The sequence below is a fragment of the Barbus barbus genome (genome assembly GCF_936440315.1).
Source record: "Barbus barbus genome assembly, chromosome: 18".
In the NCBI taxonomy this organism is placed as follows: domain Eukaryota; kingdom Metazoa; phylum Chordata; class Actinopteri; order Cypriniformes; family Cyprinidae; genus Barbus; species Barbus barbus.
In genome coordinates this window covers 23,509,141-23,531,431 of record NC_136746.1, presented here as the reverse complement: position 1 = coordinate 23,531,431, position 22,291 = coordinate 23,509,141, and the positions used below count along the sequence as shown (strand labels likewise).

At 40.0% G+C, this 22,291-nt stretch overlaps 1 protein-coding gene across 1 annotated transcript in view; it reads left to right on the top strand.

Moving 5' to 3' along the window:
• Nucleotides 1-13,912: 13,912 nt before the first annotated feature.
• LOC306884204 (protein eyes shut homolog) overlaps nt 13,913-22,291 on the top strand; it is a gene marked incomplete at its 3' end in the record, with an annotated part of 93,435 nt that continues 85,056 nt past the window's right edge. Inside the window, exon 1 of the mRNA XM_079439923.1 lies at nt 13,913-14,072. The remainder of the gene's footprint in view (nt 14,073-22,291) is intronic.

Sequence of the window (22,291 nt, the reverse complement as noted above, 5' to 3'; positions counted from 1 at the left end):
TCAGGAGTAAGGGCAGAGGCGTTGTGATGTGTGCTGTGCGAACCTGATGTTACTGTAGTTCTAAACTAAATGTCAACATGCATTTACTCATCTCACCTGCACAAAACAGATTCATTGTTCCTCAAAATGGACAAAATAATTCAAATTCAGACTATTATACTAACCTGCAATAATTACATTAAGATGAATGCATTTTATCCCATTTTATTAACCAATGTATTTGGTACTGACCTTCGATGATCCAATTCAACCATACTAATAAGCAAAAATGACATGCGTTTCATTTTTGTTATTGCTGAATAGTGTTGAATTTTCTTCTGCGTCATTCTTCATGCAGTTTGTTTGAGCGGTCCCCTCTACTGTACAGATGTGAATTTACATTTCTTTCAGCCTGAGGCATATTTCACTTTTGGTGTGAACTGGCTTTTACATTTGTAAAAACTATTTAATATTAAAAACAAACATTTTAAAAGTAACTCAAAAGTACTTTCCTAAAAAGTCAAAATGGCGCAGCTGTGTTCGGATGCCGTACAGGCCGCTCCGCTGAGATTTTGCTTTAACTTTTTTACTTTTACTTTCTCTTTTTACACATTTCACGTCGGCACTGATCACCTATAACATAGAAACACTTTTGGACATTGGAAACCACTACACCAACCTGTTCCAGAACACTTTAGCCACGAATCCAGCATGGCCTCTGGAGATTCTTCGGAACGCAGAGATGAACAATAACCCCCCGAGGCGAAAGATGAAGAAACACTGTGGGAAACGTGCTGGGATTCGAGATAGACTCAGGAAAAGGGCTCACAGTCCTCCTCTTCCTAGCATTCTGCTTGCAAATGTCCAAACCTTGGATAATAAGATGGACGATCTTAGAGCCAGGATTAGTTTCCAACGGGACATTAGGGACTGTAACATCCTTTGTTTGTCAGAAACATGGCTCACGCGCTCGATCCCGGACACTGCTGTAATGCCGAGTGATAACTTCTCTGTTTTACGGATGGACAGAATAGCAGAGGCCGGTAAATCCAGGGGTGGAGGAGTATGTTTCATGATTAACAAGAAATGGTGTGACCCCAGGAATATCTCCATTCTGTCGCGTTCCTGCTCGCCTCATCTGGAACATCTTTCCATTATTTGCCGCCCATTTTATCTGCCCCAGGAGTTATCATCGATCATTGTTACTGCTGTGTACATTCCACCACAGGCGGACACCGGCTTGGCTTTGTCTAAATTTCACGATGTGCTCAGCGGCTACATTAACAAACATCCTGACACTGCCTTTATCATCGCGGGAGACTTTAACAAAGCCAACCTCAGGAAGGTCATGCCGAACTTTCATCAACATGTATCCTGTCCAACTAGAGGACCAAATACACTGGATCATTGCTACACTCAGTTCAAGAATGCCTACAAAGCCCACTCACTACCGGCTTTTGGCAAATCGGACCATGCCGCCATTTTCCTCACACCGGAATATAAACAAAGGCTCATTCAGGATCCTCCGGTGCAGAGAGTAGTGATGCGCTGGTCCTCCCACTCAGAGGCTATGCTGCAGTCGGCTCTTGATGACATCGACTGGGACATGTTCCGGGTGAGTTCTTCTGACGTCAGCGAGTTCACGGATGTAGCATTAAGCTTTGTAAACATGCTAACCGAGCAAGCTACAGAAACAATAACAATAAGGACATTCTCCAATCCGAAACCGTGGATGGACAGAACAATCCGTGCTGCGGTTAATACACGCACTGCTGCTTACAATGAGGCTCTTCTGACCGGGAATATGAGCGAGTACAAAGCATCGTGCTATGCTCTCCGACGCGCAGTAAGAGCCGCCAAACTCCGATACAGAGAGAGAATTGAGTCTCATTTCCAGCTCAATGACTCTCGACGGATGTGGCAGGGACTGAGGACCATCTGTGCCTTCGGAAACAAATCCTCCGCTGAGGTGAGAGCAGATCCGTTGCTGGCTGACGAGTTAAACTTCTTCTTCGGCCGCTTCGATTGCAACGGCGGCAGCGCGTCTCTGCCATCCAGCGCGTCAGGAAGCAGCAGGCAGAGCAGCGATGATCCTGTAATCACCGTGTCGGAGGATGAGGTTCGGAGGGCGCTAAAGAAAGTGAACGTCAGGAAAGCAGCCGGACCTGATAGGATAACCGGCCGTGTTCTGAGGTCCTGTGCCGATCAGCTCGCTGGATTGTTCACATCCATCTTTAATGAGTCCCTTGCTACCTCCGTGGTTACCACCTCATTCAAAAAATCCATCATTATCCCTGTGCCAAAGAACAATAAACCCTCTTGCCTGAATGACTATCGCCCAGTTGCCCTCACATCTATAGGTTTTTGAGAGACTTGTAAAGAGCCACATTTGCTCCTCCATACCCGATACTTTGGACCCCCTTCAGTTTGCCTATCACCCAAACAGATCTACTGATGATGCCATCTCTCACGTCCTCCACTCTTCCCTCACACACTTGGACAGCAACAATGGGAATTATGTAAGGCTGCTATTCATTGACTATAGCTCAGCTTTCAACACTATAGTCCCCATCAAGCTGGCTTCTAAACTCACAGACCTCGGCCTAAACTCCTCACTCTGTGGATTCAAGACTGGATGCAAGACTTCCTCACCGGCAGACCTCAAGTGGTGAAAGTTGGCCAGTTCACCTCAAACTCCATCACTCTGAACATAGGAGCCCCACAGGGCTGTGTCCTGAGTCCCCTGCTCTACTCTCTCTACACGCATGACTGCGTGTCCTCTCACAGCTCCACATCTATTATCAAATTCGCTGATGATACTGTGGTTCTAGGCCTCATCTCCAACAACGATGAGACTGCATACTTGGATGAGGTAGAGAGACACACATCATGGTGCCAGGACAGCTGTCTCTCTCTGAATGTGAGCAAAACTAAAGAGCTGATCGTGGACTTTAGGAAGAGACAGCAGCAGCCCTACACTCCTCTTATGATCAGTGGTACCCCTGTGGAGAGGGTGAGTAGCTTCAAGTACCTCGGTGTAAACATCTCCGAGAACCTGACTTGGACTACACACATCCAAACACAGGTTAAGAAAGCCAGACAAAGACTGTACCATCTGCGACAGCTGAAGAAATTCAGGGTCTCACCAGCAATCCTGAAAACTTTCTATTCAGGGACAATAGAAAGTGTATTGACTGTGTGCATCTCAGTGTGGTATGGAAACAGCTCCAATCAGGACTGCAAAGCACTACAGAGAGTTGTGCGCTTAGCTGAGCGCATCTCAGGGTCTGCTCTCCCCTCTCTGCAGGACATCTACCTCAAACGCTGCAAAAATAGAGCTGTGAAAATCATCAAGGACTCTAATCACCCTGGTAACCATCTATTCACTTTGCTTCCATCTGGTAAGCGCTTCTGTAGCCTGATGGCAAAAACTGAGAGACTTAGGAGGAGCTTCTTCCCCCAGGCCATCAGGCTCCTAAACTCTAACTCTGTGTCATAACATCACTTGACTCCATGTAAATATCACCATATCAATAAGCTATTCATAATTTCTCTCTACCTCATATTGCTGCTATTTAAATACCCTGTACAACTTTTTTGCACATTCTTTTTGCACATTCCTCTTTATTACTATTTAAGTCAACAACATACTGACCTGCACATTTATATTTATATCTATATTTTTATCTTTTATTTTATTTTATTCTTTAATTTTTTTCTACTTTTCTTTTTCTTAATATTTGTATTCTATATAATTGCACTGTCCTTGGAGCGGACCTGACCTACATTTCACTGCTGGTTATACTCTGTATAATTGTGTATGTGACGAATAAAAATCTTGAAATCTTGAATCTTGGAATCTTAAAGTAATTAGTTACTTTTTTAGAGCGTAACACAATATTGTAATGCATTACTTTTAAAAGTAACTTTCCCCAACAACTTTTGACGATGGAAATATAACATGGAAATATTGACTTTAAAGCCACTTTCTATAATGCCATAATGTATGAAATTCCCTTAATTTGGCAGCTTTTCTGAGTAAACATTGATTTATGAAATTATGCAACAACATCTACATGCAACATATTTCATTAATTCGATTAATATTATAAATCAATTAGCAGGCCTAAAAATAGGGAGAATTTGTCTGATAATACACCTCCCAGGCGATTGTGCTCTGTCCACTAAGCCTTTTCAAATACTAAGCCGGTCTGTAGTGAGACAGATGGTCATTTCATTCTCTCAGTAAACACAGATCATGTCACAAAGAAGTAATCTTATTATCATTAATAGTAAAGTCAAGCTATGTTATGTTTTAACCTTCTGCTAATTAATCATCACGTGTTGACAACATAATATACACTTAGCATTGTGCTAATTACAAGGTACAATAAAAAGGTCAGCAGAGTGTGTAATATCTCAAACAGTCTCTGTTTAGTGGGAAAATTGTTCACACAGAGCATTTTATTGCTGGGATGTAACTGCAAAATCTTTTATGGGTTGATTGCACACCATAATGCAAGAGACAATTAGATCAATCATGATTTGCCAAGAAGGACAATTCTGAGTAACTGTGTTCTGCATTCAGATTCCCTCGGCCATTATGAGCAATATGCAGTGTGTGAAGTGTATCATATGAAGTGTATCAAGAACATTAAAATTGTCGACAGTATTCTGGATGTACGTAGGAGGTTCAGGGATGAATTCACTCTGTCTTATGAATTTTAAAAAGATGAAGACAGTGTCTTTCCAAGCATCATCGCTGATAGTAGTCACTGATATTATGGGTAATTGCATTGGTTTATCGCAGTTCCTCAGCATTTCATATCAGCATACATTAATTGCCTAGATGCACAGCAGTAAACATTGATGTGATATTAATAGTTTCAAACTAATAAGACATAGTATGGTGAGAAAATTATACAACTGATGAAGCTGGTAGCTGATTAGTATCACTCTCTGTAGGATTGTAGTCCTTTTAATATCCAAGACAGCTCATATACATGCTGATTTTATTATTAGTTATCAAATACATAATGCAACAACCAGAAATTGCTCAGATGCCACCTGCCATAAATTGAAAAGAGTTTCTGAAATGTTTCAGGTCAGCTTGACTGAATTAAAAATGTGAAAGATTGACCTATTGATTTATTAAAAGCTTGTCTCACAAAAGGATTGGCATTTCTGCAGATGGTACAGTAATATAATTCACAGGCTTTATTCTGTTATTTTCTTAATTAAATGTATAAAGCTGCAGATAATAAGCTTGTGTTTCTAAGCATCCCTCATGGATCCGTTCTTGCCTTGTTTTGCCAGAATATGCATCTCAATCTGTCTCTATGGTTTTAAGTGATAATGAACCAAACATTTTAATACAATCTCAGATATTTTAATATGTTCTGAATTAATTAACACTATAAACAAACAATGATAGCTTTTATTATAAAAAAAATTGGATATAAAATTAAATGTCACAGGATCTCAATTAGAATGACAGCCTTAAACCGCATATTTGAGCAGATTTTCACTTAATACTAATTAAGTTATAAAACAATCAGGGTTTCTGTGGGTTTTATGAAGGTCAATTTAATACTTAAAATAATAATAATAATAATAAAACTAACTAAAATTTGGAATTAACTTCTAGTGTACCGTTTATAAAAAGAACTGTTGTTCTTCCTCAGGATTTTGTCTTCTTTTCCAGTGCAAATGTTTAAAGATTCTTAAGCAAAATGACATATAAAAGACCTTTTGATTAAAACAAGAACAAATATTTGCTAACAAGCTTAAAAAAAAATCAACTTAATTCAAAGGGAATGATGTTTTCATACATCATTGGGGGAATTGTGTTGTTTTAAGCATAAACTCACTTAATTCTGTTCAATTGTTTCAGAAAACGACATCAGCTACCTTCATTTTGCATTTTAAGTAAATGTATCTTGATTTAATGCTGTTTAGATATTTACATTGAAAAACAAAACAAAAATACTGTGGAATATATAATTTTTTTACAGTGGATGCAACATTTAATACCATGATGCTCTGATTTAAGACCTTAAGGCCTTGATTTGTGGAATAGCAACATTTATGACTCTAACCTTAATTTTAGTTTGTCATTAAGTTTCAGAAAGTTTGTTTAATGCTGTTGTGTGAGTGTTTCTAATACAATGGCTGAGGGAGTGACTACAAACCTTTCTCTTTCATCTGTCCAGCATAATACAGTAAATCGCTATTTTGTGTTCACCACTATAGAAATGTACCCAACTATGACAACATCTGCTTCTGAGAACCCCAGAAATATCAAATGTGTCCATTTTGCCAAAATATTAATGCAGGCTTTTGTCACACTACACTGCAACTTACTGGAAAAAGTAGCTTGTTATTGGAAAAGCTACATTTTTAACAACAGCTGACCTACTGTCACCCGTCTGATAAATGCAGTAAGGTTAGTACTGCGTCACTATTTCTAGTTAGTACTCCCTAACACTGTTGAGAATATACCAATATCCTTGTAGGCCTGACATTTAGCATGTGCCTCCATTCTAGCAAAGCCAGGGCTCTTGGACCCTGATATGATGAAAAAGGTGGTAAGAGGCGTTTTAAGGTCCAAATGATGATGCTAGTTTGACAGTTTCACATGGATAAATGTTTACTTTACACTGCTATACATTCTCATAAAGACACTTGAAGGTCAATATTTCTCTCTCTAATGAAGATTCCCCATGCCACAGGGATTAGAAATATGGGTAACGTTCAAAGCAAAAGGGCAACTCGTTAATCTAGCCTAAAACTGAAGGAAAACCCATAGTGCTAAAGATGAGCATTGCCAAGTGCCCTAGAAATAAATGTATTTATTTTTTACATGCTCTGTAACACGGACCCCTCCCCCTGTGCTGGTTAAAGGATCGTTTGCAATCAGAAATGTTGTTTATCCCAGCGCTCCAATAAACAAACAAATGTGAACACGACTGCAAATAACATGATCAAATAGAATACATAATCTCAATTTGGTCAAAAACAAATATTTACATCATAAACCCAGAGATGGTGTTTTCAAGTCACAGAGGAATAAAATGAGTTTCATTAAATTAATTGCCCAATCACTGACTGAATACATTTGACACAGTTTACGTGTCAATTTATCCATTTCATGCATTCATGCATGAATTTCAGATATATTTCAAGATGTTTAATTCTTTGAGGTGGCCCCAAATGTGCAGTAGAGCTTGTAATCACACCGAGAAACAAATTGATGCTGTCGGCTGTACTGGTTCACTGATTGGCTTTCCACACCAAACCCTGTGTTCTTCCTATTGTGTGTGCAACAGCATGTCTTAACTGAAATTGCATTCACTGGGTTTGAGGAGCACTGTCAAATGATCTGTAAATCACAATACTAACAGTAGTGCTGGTAGAAAAAACCTTACATTTTCGATTCATCAAAATATCCACCATTAGCAGCTATTACAGCTCTGCATAATCTGGGCATCCGAGCGGTCAGTTTATTCAAACAGAGCCTTTGAACTGACAATCAATTGTTGAAGCTATTAAGGTGTGCTGACACAAAAATCTTTTAAAAACCTAGTTTAAAAAAGTTTAAACCAGTAACCAGGCATCACAGCTGGCAAAGGGGCATGTCTGACCTTGACATGTATATATTGCCATTATTATGGTTTATTGCTGGTCTTCAATGATAATGTCAAGTTACTTTAATGTTTTTGCACCAAAACAATTATAAGGATTTATGCTGATATCGTCCAAAACCACACTTTATCAGGGGTGTTTCCAAACTTTTGGAGGGCAGTGTATATATATATATATATATATATATATATAAATATGTACACACACACACACACATTTAATGATTAAAAATAAAAAGAATAAGCTAATGGTAAAACATTTGGTATAATTTAACAAAATAGTTGCTGCTGAGCCCACATGCAATCAAAACCTTCCCTTCGATTCTGTTTGGAGCTTGATTATTTTCACTTGTTAGTCCAATCACAGTAAATGTAATTACGCAATGTAATTATACAGTTACTGCTATAATTGGTTGAACAGTCATGTGTGAACAGTGAGTACTTTCTGGAGCACTGGTGCCCAATGTTCACAGTCAGTGCAGTTGATAATTTGCTGTTCTTCACAGGTCTGCTTGTTAGTAAGTCCAGTTGCAGACAGAGCTGCTCAATACTTGATGCACAATAAGGGCATCAGGTTGTTTACAATAACCGTGAAAGATCGGTTGCTATTGGGAGAAGTCAATTTTGTCACTGTTGTAGAAGACTTAATTGACTAGTCTCAATAAAATCCCATTTACTAAGTGTGAAAATATATCAAAAATAATAACAGTGAATAATATTAAAAGTGTGCTAGTTTCAACCATCCTGTCCAACAAGATTGTTAATATGTTGAATGAAAACATGAAAGTTTAGAAAGAAGTTTAAATGGCATTTTAATGTATTTTGTGTTGTCACAAAGTTATTTCTCTCAGTATCTGTATCCTTACAGATTGAATGGCTGGGATTAGTTAGAGCCTGATAATACAAAGAGCTTTTTATATTATTATTAGGGCATGACCTCAGTTAATGAATTTTTATTTTATTGAAGCAATCATTGTTAGGCTTAAGGTAGCATGAAGGTGATCGTTCAATGGAGGAGACAGAGATGAAGGAGATTTTGAAAAGACTAGAATTTAAGCAAATCCCATTACATTCTGGACATGTCAGTCTCCATAAACTGAGAGTTTTCACAAGAATATTAGAAGTGCTAATAGAATGAAATCTCACAGCAAGCAGAAGCAATAATCAAGGACAGGCACTCGTCGTGCATCTTGATTGTTAAAGCTACTTAATTTCTCTCTCTCTCTCTCGCTCTCAGAAACAACCTCATGTTATAATCATATATGCCATGCATGACTCATTTTAATGTTTTACTCGGTGTCATTATACATAAGAGAATTCTGAAAGTCAAATTTGAAGTTTGAATGTCATTGCAAAATCATACTCTTCTTTCACCCATGAAAATAATAGTAAAAATAATAAAAACAGATATGATGGTGAAAACCATTTTTTCTCTCTACCAAGATGTCTGCATGCTCCAGGCACAGGGAGCTCCAATAAAAGTTGATCACTTTGGACAAATAAACCAATGCAACATTTGCAGCTACATAAAGTAAGAAAATATAATCTCTCCTTATGGAATGTATTATATAGAACTGATATTTATTCTGCTTCTGCACAAAATGGGTTTTAAAAGAAACGTCTCAGTTATATATGTAACCTTCGTTCCCTGAAGGAGGAAATGGAGACATTACGTCATAGTGACTGACATAAATGGGATCTCGCCCGAGAGCCCAATCACATTCAAGTGTTAACAAAACAAGCCAATGACTGTTGGCGTGCATGCTTTGTCACGCACACCCCGCCCTTCAGTCAGTCACGTTCAACGTTACATCATTGTGACTGACGTAAATGGGATCCCTATGAAAACGTCACTATTGCTAACCCCCTCCAGTGCCCTGCAGAAGCCGGCAAGTCCCCCCACACCAGTTGGGATGGAAGATAGGACAGGGCTTAGGTAGAGATGAGAGCCACTGCTGTTCCGTAAAGTGGGTATGGATGACACTGGGAAAGCGTACCCAAGTAGTATTTAACCTACTCGCCCCTCTGAGGAACCTGATGACCAAGTCGTGTTTCCCCACAGACTTACCATCTACTGCATCGTGATGTGCGGCAATAGCGGCAACATACACTTTGAGAGTGGAGGGAGGCAGCCTTTGCTTCAACCCTTCTTGCAGAAAAGAGAGCATGACCATAATTGGGCATCTACAGGGGTTTTCCCGGCAGGAAGAACACCAATCGACGAACAGATGGTGTTCACTACCACTGGAGATAGCTCACCTAGAACCACCGCGTCCCATCCAGGGAACATACGTGGAGATTCCACAGGTCTGGATGCGGGTGCCAGAGAAAGGAGAACCCACCTCAGAGGAATTCGCCAAAGAGGGGCTGTCACGAGGAGCATCAGTTCTGGGGACCAAGTCTGATTGGGCCAGTAAGGCGCCACTAGGAGGATCTGCTCCTTGTCTTCCCTGAGCTTGCACAGTGTTTGTGCGAGAAGGCTCACTAGGGGAAACACATATTTGCGTAGGCCCCGAGGTCAGCTGTGTGCCAAAACAGCTGGCAGTGGGACGTGTCCGGGGAGGCAAACAGGTCTACCTGAGCGTCCCTGAAGCGTCTCCAAATCAGCTGGACTGTCTCAAGGTGGAGTCGCCATTCTCCCGGAAGGGCGGGCTGACGTGAGAGCTCGTCGGCTGCACAATTGAGCTTGCCTGGGACATGAACGGCGTAAAGCGACCTCAGATGCTTCTGGCTCTGGAGGACATGACGGGTGAGTTGCGACATGTGACGGGAGCGTAGACCGCCTTGGTGGTATGCAACGGTCGCAGTGTTGTCCGTATGGACCAGCACGTGCTTGTCATGTAGCAGCGATTTGAAGCAGCACAGAGCAAGCCATACTGCTAGCAACTCGAGGCAGTTGATATGCCACTGCAGTCGGGGTCCTGTCCAGAATCAACGCAGCTGCACACATGTTGCACATGGTACCCCAGCCCATGGCAGAGGCATCTGTTGATACAACAACATGCCTGGACACTTGCACTAGAGGAACTCCCGCCTGAAGAAAAGCAAGATCGGACCACGGGCTGAAGGTCTGACAGCAGGACAGGGTGACTGAGACCCGGTACGTGCCGCATCGCCATGCCTATCACCCGGTCGTGATGCCGTGCTGCGATCTCTGCACGCAAGACAGGAGCATCTTTGTTCAGCACAGAGCTGAACCGAATACCCCTGAACTTGGGAAGGCGCTGGGCGTAATGAATCGCATAGCCAAATCTGATGGCCCTCGTGAGCCAGCAAGACGGTCTGGGGAGCACTAACCAGGCACTGGGGGAACCACTGATGTAGCCGTAGTGGGGCAGCGAAGTGGAACACAGGGACCCGACCCGGAAGGCAGTGCATCCTAGAGTGGGGTCTGAGTGCGTGGTACGACACTTACCTGGCTCCACGGCTGGGCAGGGGGTGTGTGAGGAGGCATCGTGTCCTCGAACAGGACCCTGCTGCCCACTGGCGAAAGGAGAGGGGAACGGGAGTGTGGAGACTGTGTCTCGTGCACTGCCATCCTCACCCTCTTGGGACCCGGAGAGAAAGGAAACTACTCTTTTTTTGAGGTTTTGTGTGCGGTCACCATCTCCTGAAGAGCAGGATCCAAGGACTCCGGGTCCTTGCTTTCCTGCGGCCAGCTCCACACTGCGGCCGTTGTGAAGGCTACGAGGCAGCGCTCGTAAATGAGTCATGTTCTCATTGCGGTAACATGACCAATCCACGACCGCTGCCTCAGCGTGCTGATAGCCCAAGCATGAGACACAGCGATCGTGACCATTAGACGCAGCCAGGAAGCGACCACCTCCAGAAACGTACGAGCAGGAAGCGATCTTTAAATATACGCCCATCGCTCGTGGAGCTCTTTTAGATATTGCTCTTTTAGGAAAAACACTCTTTTAGAGAAAGTGCTGAAGCGCCCAGGGGAGGTCACGGTGCGACCGCAGTTTGATAGGCTGCAGCACGCCGTGAGAGAAGCAGCAGCACTGGACAGCAACCCCCCCTGACGCGTCATAACACCAACACTGAAACTTTCTGTCTGGAAACACTCTCGGAGATTCGCTGAAAAGGCTCGGCTTCAAAGCGAAAAGCTTATGTGCTTCTGCCAAGCACGCACACCAACTGTCATTGGCTTGTTTTGTTAACACTCGCAGGTGATTGGGTTCTCGGGAGAGATCTCATTTACGTCAGTCACTATGACGTAACATTGAACATGACTGACTGAAAGGGAACAGAAAATAAAAATAGCAAAAATTACCATTTTATTGATGATGGCATCAAGGCATTAGCATTGTTTTTGTACTATGGTACATGAATATGTTAAATAAACCGTGCGCCTATAAACATTAAAATAATCCCTGTAAAGCTGCTACCTCAAAGTGATATTTTAAAAAACTTTGTGTAATCAGATCTAGCTAATATGGTCTTCATGTAACTAACTAAAAAAAAGTTATGACCAGTCCAGAAAAAAATAAGATGACTAACTTCTCATAAGTCTTAGCATTTTATGCAACCAGCCCCTAAACCTATATCTGATCTTCTGTAAAATTAAAATGCAAAGAGAAAGTCAAAACCATAGGGTGGACCAAAATCACCAACAACAACACATAAACATTCACTACAGAACAATATAAACAACAATAAAGAGAGTTGATGCTACTATTGATTTTAAATTAAGCTTAAATAAAACTATTTACATAAATAAATCATTACCTCATAAATCCCCATTAGTTGTTAACATTTACTGCCTAGCAAGCAGCACTGGTCAGATTCAATCAGAACTCTGAAGTTTGGCCAATTAAGCAATAAGTATGGGGAACAATATTCTTCTAAAACTTGTCCTGTCAATTTGTTAAACTTACAAAACTTACAAAACATTTGAACTTACAAACCATGCTAAAATATGACACAACATGAAAATGTGAATAAATTAAAGGGATAGCTCACCCAAAAAGGGAAATGTTGTTATCATTTACACGTTGTTCCAAAGATGTACAATTTTTTCCCTTCTTCTGTTGAACAAGCAGTTGCTGGGAGCCTCTTTCACACAGCAGTATCAGTAAAATGCCATAAAATTACCGGAACGACTTTACCACTAAATACAAAAATGTGCTGTTCACACAAGCAACAATGTTCCATCTTTTTCCCGGTAGAGCACCATTCACACGTCAGTTTCAATATACCGGTAAAATCTGTGACACCATTAAGTGAAAACAACCTCTAAACGGATGCGCCTCCCGGTGTTGAGTTTGTAAACATGGAGGGGTATATGCGGTCAGTGTTTTTGTTGATGTTTTTATTTTTGTGTCAAACGTTTACATTCATGAAGTTGCTTTAGGCCCAGAGACATCGAATTCAATGACTTTTCACATTTCTTTGACTTTCATAAACAGCCGCAACGCGCAGTACATGTGTCATCTGCTTTAGAATTTTATGATTGGCCCACAGTAGACGTCTTGCGTCGGTGTGTTCCGAACTCATAATCTTGTTCTGCATTCACACAGAGCACATTACCGGTAATTTACTGGTAATGTTATAACTTCTCTTACATTTCCAGAACAAATTTACCGGTATTTTTGAAAAGGTCCTACATGATCTCTTACCGGTAATTTACCATGTGTGTGAAAGGGACTATTGATTTCCATAGTATTTTTCCCCCATACACTGAAGTCAATGGGGACCAGCAACTGTTTTATTACCAACATTCTTTAAGATATCTTCTTTTGTGTTCAACAGAAGAAAGAAAGAAACTGATGACAGAATCTTCATTTTTAAAAGAACTATCCCTTTACATAGCATGTCAGGATTTACATAAAAGTAGCATGCATGATACTACCACACAACGTTTCTCAAGAGAATTCATCATTTGAAAAAGTTTTAAGACTATAGCATGCTTTTCTGTTATATAATATTCCCAAAAACAGTTTTTTGTGGTTGTTTTATATTTTTTGAGTTTTGCATTTGCATTTCACAGCAAAGAGGTTTTAAAGGTCGAGCATCCTCTCATGCACAGAACCACTGAAAGCGTCGAGCAGATGCATCCTTATGAGCGTCAGGTTACCATAGAAACAGACTCAACTCACGCTACTGATGCTGCGAAACCTCCGCCCACTGGCAAACATCACAATAAACACTCCAGTTTGTTACAACATTATTTGCGTAAAATGCTTGCATGGATTTATTAACCTCTTTATGTCGGGCATTGGTCTGCAGCATGAACTTAAGGAGCAAGCACTTGTCATTCTGGGAACAGACAATAATGAACAGATGGTGGCTTCAGTAGTCAGATTAAGCACACAAAGCCGTGACGGGACTGTGACAGTCAGGAAAAGATGTTAAACGAGTTTCAGTGCTTTGAATTCACCCGGAGAGCTGTTTGAAAACCCAACGGGACAAACAAAATCCTTCCAGTCTGAAGTGGAACTTTGTAAAGTAAGTTAATGGCTTCTCAGTGACATCTCTATTTTTGTCATGCACATCACCTGGATTCTAGAAACAGCATTAATTCAGAGATTTCATTTGATAGAGTAGATGTTTCACGTTATAATCGATGGCTGTGAGCTGATAACAGCTTAAAAGGTAAGTCATAAATTGTGAATAATACTAAAAATAGTCATCAGTATCATTTTGCGTCTTCACGGAGCGCACAGTAGATTTATCAATACTGCGCTCCTGTCATATATCATATTTATAGAGCTGATGGGCTGTCAGTGGGAAAGATAAAGTTACTGAATTAACTGAAAAGCTCATATTCCTGGCCCGGGCCTTTTATTAAACATTTAATATGTGGGTCAATACTTTTGGGCAGGAAGTGGCTTTACTGCCATAATTTCTTTATAACAAAGAATCACATGGATTGGACTCCTGAAGCATAGGCTTACCCTAAACATTACACAATAAATTCACAACTTTGAGTGCTTCAAGAAATGATTAACCATATATAAAAGCATTTGGATAATTGGATTGATTCAAAAATCGATATTGTGATCATATGAATAGCCATTATCAGCTACTTCATCATGTTCTCCTCAGAGCCTTTTAACCTGCAATCTTTCTCTCATTCTTACGGTCCAGGTAACATTTTTGCTGATTCAGTCCCTTAAGAATGAGGGCTGAAGCAATATTCGGCTGCATGCTAATGTGGGAAGTTATTTTATACTGGCTGAAAATGTGATTATCACAGTTAAAGTTGAGCATCAGGTGGTAAAGAGCGCTCAGATATTGGCTTTTCTGTTGCTACAGTATCAAAATGTTGATAGCAATTTCTTCATGAACTGTCAGTCAAGATTTTGCAAATGGGTTTATAAATGAACCCAGCATGTGATATTTTGTTCAAAACATTTCAGATATTGTAGTATTATCCAAATACAGCCCTGTATAAAATGCCTATGGTTTGCCAGGCATACAATCTGGATAAGAAGGCCCACATAAATGAACTACAATACACCACATATATTGAATGTAATAGACTTGTGTCAGAAATGCTATTCATGTCTATCTCTAGTCAAAAGGTTACTACTCAGCTCTTGAGAAGGGTTTAGACTGCCAGTGCTGCAAGGCTGTTCAAATAGCAGGTTAATCATGATTTATCTTTTGGACTTTTGTGGTATCGATTCTGTCTGACTTTCCAAGGCTCTTCTTTCTGGTTTGAACACTGGACACAAATGGGAGCACTGAGGATTATTCAGAACAGAGAAATAAGAACTGAATCTGAACAGCGATATTCTGATGAGAAGCTGTAGTATATGTGTTTATGACGTACTTAAAGGAACACTCCACTTTTTTTGAAAATAGGCTCATTTTCCAACTCCCCAAGAGTTAAATAGTTGAGATTTACTGTTTTCAAATCCATTCAGCCGATCTCCAGGTCTGGCGGTAGCACTTTTAGCGTAGCTTAGCATAGATCATTGAATCTGATTAGACCGTTAACATCTCGCTCAAAAGAGTTTCAAAGAGAAACCAAAGAGTTTCGATATTTTTCCTATTTAAAACTTGACTATTCTGTAGTTACATCATGTACTAAGACCGACGGAAAATGAAAAGTTGCGACTAGGAACTATACTCTCATTCCGGCGTAATAATCAAGGAACTTTGCTGCCATACCATGGGTGCAGCAGGTGCAATGATATTACGCAGCACCTGAAAATAGTCCCCAGCTATAACTAGCTATGATATAGGTCATTAAATATCGAAACTCTTTGGTCGTTTTTGAGCGAGATGCTAACGGTCTAATCAGATTCAATGATCTATGCTAAGCTACACTAAAAGTGTAAACTCAACTGTTTAACTCTTGGGGAGTTGGAAAATGAGCCTATTTTTTTTTTTTTTTTTTTTTTAAGTGGAGTGTTCCTTTCCTTTAAAGATCTATATCAATAATTTTCAATCCTAGTTCTGGAGCCCCCCAAACACTACACATCTTGGATTCAGCTCATCGGCTTCTTAGCAGAGCGCAAATATGGGAAACATCAGTTTTATGTATATAGCTTAAAATAAAATTGTACAGTAAAGTAAAAGAAAATAATAGTTTCTATGGACGTTTATTGTTTTTTGTTCCTGCATCATTCGAAAAAATATACACAGTTATGCTGTAGATCTGAACAAAAGTAAGATTTACAATTCCTTACAATCTAGTTGTCTTTCTTAACATTGTGATGTGATTGACTGTTTAGGGCCTCACTCGTAACTAATAAATGGTCTTGTCGGTTACGAGGGTCACTGAAGATGGTCTAGATATGCCTATTGATTTGTTGTCTGTTTTGTGCATGGGTGAGCAACTTCCTTGTTATCCGTGCTGAATGCTGAAGAGACATCATTGGCCAGTCTGGCAGCCCATATTTGTAAGAAACCATTTGGCCTATTTGTAGCTCTTGTCAGCCCTCCCATAACAAACCCCCTGCCTCAATCAATCAGTTTATTTTTAACGGCTTTACGTACTTTGGAACACAATTGTGCTTTTGCATTTAGCCTCTCAGTGTAAAGCAACACTTCACTCTTTCACAGAAGTGCCCTTTTTCAGTTCTCCTTTTTCCTTCAGATCAGAAATAATTAGCTTCTGATTGCGCTATGATTAACATCCCCACCTCCTGAGCAACTGGTCCAAGCTCCATAGAAAAATATGCGTTTTGTACAGTGAGATAATATCTGTCCAAACAGATTAAGGATGTGTCCAACCAGTATGTCCGCTTCTTCGGCGGGAGACCCTGTGCTCTAATTAAAGTCACATACTTTCGGAGAAGATGAGGTATTTGCATAATTACATTACAGAGCAGTGGCTGTTAATTTCTGATACACTTTGAAATGCCAAAGCTCAAAGGAACATAATTAGAAATCAGAAGTTGACCGATTTCTTTCAGTGTCCATTACTTCATAGTCTTGTTTCAGTGTGTTGCCTCATTCCACTTGCATTTGTTGAGTTGGAGCATAATGTCATCATTCTTCCCATCAGTGTTCATGCTGTTTTCAGGGTGTAGGCTTTGAACTGCTGAATCTGAGCTTTCTTATGTCCCTGTGGCATCCATCTGCCAGTAGACGACGTGGTGATAGTGCAGTCTTGCCTCTGGCTCCACACACAGGAAGACTCTCAGTTCTCTATATCTGTCAGCCTTCCATCTATACGCTTTGATCACACAGCTCTGGGATAGAGATCGCTTCTCTGTCGAGGGGACACACAGTTCCTTGACTGATATGAAAAGAGTTAGAAGTTAAATGCAGGGACAAGCGAAGGGTTTGGACATGTGGAAATATTCAATGAACAATCAACGCTAATCTTGTGTCAGTTTTTATTTCAATCTAATGAGTCTTGTTAGAAAGATCAGCTACCTTCCTCTGTCATGGTCAGTATACACACAGTACAGTGGCTCCAATGAGAATTTGGACATTTAAGCTACTCTCAGATAGCAAAATGTCAAACCAAGTGGCATTTATTTGGGGGGAAAAAAGCTTGCACAAGCACAATTTTAAAGAAAAACATTTGATAAAAAAAGTTTGAGAGAGAAGATTTTAAATTGTAAAACAATGGATGTACTGTTCAAACTTAAGATAAAAATGGTTTGGACACTTTCTGGTTGTCAGATTCACCAGATTCTGCATTAACCAGGTTTGACAAGACAGATTTGTCTGTCCACACTGCACAAAAACACTATACACTAAGTCACAAATTACAGCCAAACAGAAGTGTTCTTGCTGTTTGCACAGCCTGAAATGTTTATATTCTAGGAACATGATCATCTTCCTCCTTCTCCTTTATTCAGCTTATCCAATAAGAATGTCACATAATGAGAAAGAGTCATCATTATTTGTTATTCTTACTATCATTCACAGATGAAGGCATGGGAATTTTGAAGGCACAGAGATATCTACATAACTCTATTCTTTTATCTGCCTTACAAGCCTGAGCAGGACCTGAGGGAGCGAGAGATTCGGTCTGATTTAACTCCTCTTTGTGAATGACACGGAGAGATCAGGTTGCAGAAAGTGTGTGAGACAGAGAGGGAATATTTTATTTAGCACCGTCACTTGCTGTTTCTACCTTAGGGAAGCTCAAGCTTTGCTAACATCACACTTGGTCAGATGTGAGATATGAGCGTGTAAGTAACAAAACAAGAGGTAGATGAAAACCTCAGCAGGTTTTCACAGCTTTTAGTCCATGTTTGTTAGAGTTGAGTCATTCCACATGGGAAAACCAAAAATACTGATGACTCATCACTCAAGGTACACTATATTGCCAAAAGTATTGGGTCACCCCCTTCTAATGAACATGTTTGACTACTTTAGTAATTTCTATGAGTACAAATCTTAATGTTAAAACATATAATGATATTCTAGGGAATTGTGTGCTTCTAATGTTATAGCAACAGTTTGGACAGGACCCTGTTCTATTCTAACATGACAGTGGCTCTGTGTATAAGGCACGGTTCAAAAAGACATGATTGATTCAGTCAGTGTGGAAGAACTTGACTGGTCTGCAGAAAGCCAAGTCCTGATCCCAGCTGAACACCTCTGGTGTGACTTTAAATACAGACCTTGAGCCAAACACCAATTACTAGTATAGACACTATAAGGACAAAAGTGTTGGGACACCCCCTTCTTTAGAACAGAAAAAGGCACTAACAAAACTATGGCAACAAAGATGGAAACATAATTCATGTATTTCAAAATCATGAATTTCCATTTCTGTTGCAACAGTTTTGGACGTGTCTAAAATGACAGTACCCTTATGTACAAGTCATTGGTGTTTGGTGATGAGAAAGGTCTGAATTCGTATGGTACCGTCATGCCAAGATCAAAACAGTCTATGAGAAGGAAAGTTACTGAGACATGTTATGTTATGAGTCTAAGTTTCATGCCAACGGGCAAATACCTGGTAAATATGGGGGTACACTTTTTTTTTCACAGAGCACAATTGAACTGAAGGCATTCTTGTTGAAGAAAATACTTAAAAGACAAGTTATCACTGTCATTTGAGAAATTAATTATAATCTTCTCCCATCAGTACTACCAAAATAAACTTCCAGTATCAATATACCCATATATATTGAAAAATAGGACAAAATGTTTCATGGGGTGCACTTATTTTTTCCACAGTATTACATTTAATTGCAATGTCCTGTCAGGTCAGATTAGGTAGTGCTTGCATGCAAGGCTGCAAAAATACCACATCAGTTTCAAGAGACCTGCACATGGCAACAACAGCTATAGAAATAAGTGTTCCAAGACTGTAACAGCATATGTGAATAGATGTAGTTAGATAAGAGGTCTTAATACGTTTGTGCTGAAAGGTCCTCATAGATATGCTATTGACATAATTTAGAACAATTTTGATACTGAAGTGGTATAAACTTTAGATCCTATAATGGCTAATCAAAAGTGGAAATTGTCTGCCTATGGTAAGAGGCCATTAAAGTCATAGACATCACTGCCTTTAGTGCCGGCTACTGAATCTACAGTACTATAGTGCGCTGTTATGTTAAAGGAATAAAATCACACAAAAATGGAAATTCTGTTATTTACTCCCCCTCCTGTTCCAAACCAGAGCAATTAAAAATTTGAACCAGGGAAAGAGCTACCTATACAGAAGGCCATTCCCCGGAAGTGGACTTAAACTACTCTAGAAATACCCGACTACGCCACCCCAGAGGCTAATATACTGGGGAATCGCCTGTTACAAAAATCACCAAAATGTCACAAGTTCAGTCTCAGCTGAGTCAGGAAACAAGACAAATAAAGTATAAAACAGCTTTATTGAAAACCAATAAGTAACATGTCCAGAATGCAAAAAAAAAAAAAAACACCCCACACAACAACCGTATGTGCACTCGCAGACCACAGCACGCCAAGTGTTGGAAGAAACCACCACCAAACAGAGAAAGGGGGGACTTGCCCCGCACACGATCAGTGGTTACCCCAACTCCTGGAGAGAAACCAAAACCAACATGAAATTACACCAAGTGTCTCACACAATGAATAATAATAATAAAAATAATAATAATAAAAAAAAAAGACCATAAAGTTACAAATAGCAATAAATTCTCAAAAAAAAAAAACTCAAAAGAAATAAATAAATTTAAAAAAAAAAGTTCAGATAACGAATTCACCAAAAAATTATAAAAAAAAATTTAAGCCAGAAAGAAAAAAAATACAAATTTACATAAGAACCATTACACAACGAAATAATTCAGCAGAAAAGCAAAACAGAACTGCAATGCTCACAAGAAGAAAAACAAAAAACAAAACAAAAAAACAGACCAAAATAATTGCATCCTTAGACCTTAAAAATACAAAACAAAACTCTGTGGCGACTGTTGGTTGGTCCTCCAAGACCGCAGAATGAAAAGAATACGCGGCAATAAATGTAAACAACGGCACGCAGAACTTCCGTTCAGCCGCTATTCTGAATAGCCAACACTGTGGTGAACGTACTGGCAGCCTCATGAGATGAACAGCTCTGCAGCACACTAGTTCAAGTCCACACACTCAAAATCTGCCGGCCTGGCAATAAATAGGCACCATGCCGTATAATGAGGCTGTCTGCACCCCACGGCTGCATGGGAAACAGCAACGCCAGTGTCAGTGTGCGAGTGTGCCGTCGACACGTCCCGACGAGAAACCCACTGCAACGTCTGTCAAGGCCTTGTCCTCCCCTTAAGCTTTTTAGCGGTTTATACAGCTCACGGTACACAGGAAACTCCATGTGGTAAAACCAAATCCCATACAACATACTTTGCAACAGTGCGACGCAAGGTTCTTCAGTCCACACATTTACACACTCCCGCGCCACGCCGGAAATCCAATGACGTCACTCGTAATGGTAAGACGTGTATTCCTAAAACACCCACCACTGCCTTTATAGGCCAGACAGGCCACGTTAATCAAACAACAAGCCCCCTCATTCCACCAATTCGTAAAGAAAACTACTATCATCGGCTACACATGTAAAAGAGGACAGAATTTTAATTTTCATCCCTTTAACAATCAAATGTTGTCAACAACAATATTTTTCTGTTAAAAAAATCAATTAAAATGAAGGCAAATGCGATTTCATTTCAGTCTACACAACTAGGAAAAGTGGGTGCAACACACCTGACAGAAACCTCAGTGACTATGACAAGTGGAGCAGCCAGTTACTGCCCTCCTTGCCACTCGTGGTGAGAGATTTGAGGGCAATGTTTCTTCCAGGCAAGCAGTCCAAGATTGAGAGCACACAGGAAAGGAGAGTCAAATGTGACTGCTCATTAGTTTGACTAGCCTCATGCAGGCAGGTAGAGCAGAGAGCTAGCCATTTTACTGAAGTTGATTCCCTGGGGGCAGAGCAATGCCAAGCTGTGGGAGAAATCCATGGTTCTGCAGGGTTGTGAAAGAGTCCTCAAACTACATTTAAAGCTTGAGCCATTCAGTGTATGTCATATTCGCTGGAGGTTTTCTTATTTTGTATTCTATGCACAAGTTCCTTATTTCTCCAGTTTCACAACTAATGCAGATGCTTTTTATCCATCCACAGGAGCTATGCCTACAAGTTAAAGGAATAACTCACCCAAAAATAACAATTCTGCCATTATTTACTCACCCTCATGTTATTCCAAACCTGCAGCTGTTATTTTTTTCTGTGGAAGACTTAAGTTGAAGAATTAGTTTTTAAGAATTAAGCTCCTGTTCATATACAACAACAGTTCAGAATAAAGTTTTTACTGATGTGACTGCATTCTGAGGAACATTCAGTTGGTTGCTGTTGTTCATTTTTAAACTTAATATTGTCAAAATGTACAGATTGCTTAGTTAAGGTTGCTTGCTGAATATTTTGAAGCTGTGAATGCGAGTTTGCAGTCTGTACTGAATGTGATACGATTAAAAAAGGTCTTGTTGTCATGATGTGTCAAATATTGTTTCCTCGTCCAAGCCTCTATTCCATTTCAAGTGAGAATACTATCTCAAAAGCTGTTTATAAGCACTATTCTTTTATAATACAATCTTAAAAAAATAAAATAAAATAAAAAATCTGGGTGTACGCTACAGTCTTCTGACTCATGGTGTTCCAGACACTAATATTTTAATGATTCAGAAGATATGAATTATTGTGGCCAGTGGAGATTTCAGTAGATATATACTCAATAGGTTACAATCATGACTGTTCAGTAGTACTACAGCACAGCCTAAGT